The sequence below is a fragment of the Furipterus horrens genome, unplaced genomic scaffold (assembly GCF_987537825.1).
Source record: "Furipterus horrens unplaced genomic scaffold, mFurHor1.1.pri manual_scaffold_9, whole genome shotgun sequence".
Taxonomy (NCBI): Eukaryota; Metazoa; Chordata; class Mammalia; order Chiroptera; family Furipteridae; genus Furipterus; species Furipterus horrens.
The window spans coordinates 88007110-88008905 of record NW_028327179.1 but is presented as its reverse complement, the minus strand read 5'-3'; the positions used below and the strand labels follow the sequence as shown (position 1 = coordinate 88008905).

The window sequence follows — 1796 nt, the reverse complement described above, 5'->3', positions numbered from 1 at the left end:
AGAAATATAAAGATAAATATGGTAAGGCCTTCACTGTTTTCAGTCTACAAAAACATCACTCAGAACTCTTTAAAAATACATATTAGAATCAGGTATGAAACATGTAGATGCTTCCCAAAGGATGAATGAATTGACATCAATTTCCAGCAATGCAGCAGAGAAGATAGCTGAAAAACTCCCTGTTAACTGAATACTTAGAAGTGTTACATAAAATAAAGCAAACATCCTTTAAATGCTTGGCTGATCTCATAAGAAAGCAAGGGAAATATCTAGAGGCAAAAAAATTTTTTAAATGGTGCTGAGACTACAGCTGCCCTTGGAGCACTTCCTGGTCTTGATTAAAAGAAAAATAAAGGAGCTTGGGTTTGAATAGCCATGTAGGGACAAGAGACAGAGTCGTGGGTCTGGATGAAGTGGGAAATCACATCTGAAAAACCATGACACTTAGAGGGCTATGGTCTCCATGCAAGGATGGACTCAAAAAAATTCTATATATATATGTCAATTTCAAAGGCACAGTCAAGGCTGAGAACAGGAAGCTTGTCATTAATGGAAAGTCCATCTCCATCTTCCAGGAGTGAGATCCCACCAACATTAAATGGGGTGATGCCGGTGCTGAATATGTGTGGAGCCCACTAGTGTCTTCACTACTTTGGAAAAGGGTGAAGCCAAGAGGGTCATCATCTCTGCCCTTCCTATAGATGCCCCCATGTTTGTGATGGGTATAAACCATGACAAGTATGAAAACTTCCTCAAGATTGTCAGCAATGCCTCCTGCACCACCAACTGCTTGCCCCCATCCCTGGCCAAGGTCATCCATGACAACTTTGGCATAGAGGAGGGACTCATGATCACAGTCCCTACAATTCACTGCCACCCAGAAGACCATGGATGGTCCCTCTGGAAAGTTGTGGCATGATGGCCAAGGGACTGCCCAGAACATAATCTCTGTCTCTCCTGGCACTGCCAAGGCTCTGGGCAAAGTCATTCCTGAGCTGAACGGGAAGCACACTGGCATAGCCTTCCCTGTTCCCACCCTCAAATGCATCAGCTGTGAATCTGACCTGCCACTTGGAGAAAGCTGCCACATACAATGACATCAAGAAGGCAGTGAAGCAGGCATCAGAGGGCCCCCTCAAGGGTATGTTGGGCTATACTGAGAACCAGGTTGTCTCCTGTGACCTTAACAGTGACACCCACTCATCCATCTTAAATGCTGGGGCTGGCATTGCCCTCAATGACCACTTTGTCAAACTCATTTCCTGGTATGACAGTGAATTTGGCTACAGCAACAGGGTGATAGACCTTATGGTCCACATGGCCTCCAGGGCATAAGAGTCCCTGGACCACTAGCCCCAGTGACTGAAAGATAAGCCCTCGGCCTCTGGGGAATCCTTGCCCCAAATCAATCCCCCAACACACTGAGAATCTCCTGACCTCCAGTTTCCATCCTAGATCCCCTGAAGAAGGGAGGGGCTTAGGGAGCCCTGCTTTGTCATACACTATCAATAAAGTTCACTGTACCAAAATAAAGAAAAAGAAGAAGAATTTATAACCACAGGCCCACCTACACTGTCGGAATAGTCTCAGAACCTCCTGACTGAGAAAGACACATAGAAGCGGCCCTCTGGTAATACCCTGAACACATGACAGGAACCAATGTAAACCACCTCTAGAAGGATACACTCTTATACACATTAAATAAAATCCAATCAGCCCAATTTACAAAACACAAGACAAAGCAAGCAGGAGTCATCAGAAACAACAAACAGCAGAATCTGACCCACTGGAGTTTT

General features: G+C 45.0%; 1 pseudogene; it reads left to right on the top strand.

Moving 5' to 3' along the window:
• The first annotated feature begins 437 nt into the window (after positions 1-437).
• On the top strand, positions 438-1353 carry LOC150002145 (glyceraldehyde-3-phosphate dehydrogenase pseudogene; annotated as a pseudogene).
• The last annotated feature ends 443 nt before the right edge of the window (positions 1354-1796 follow it).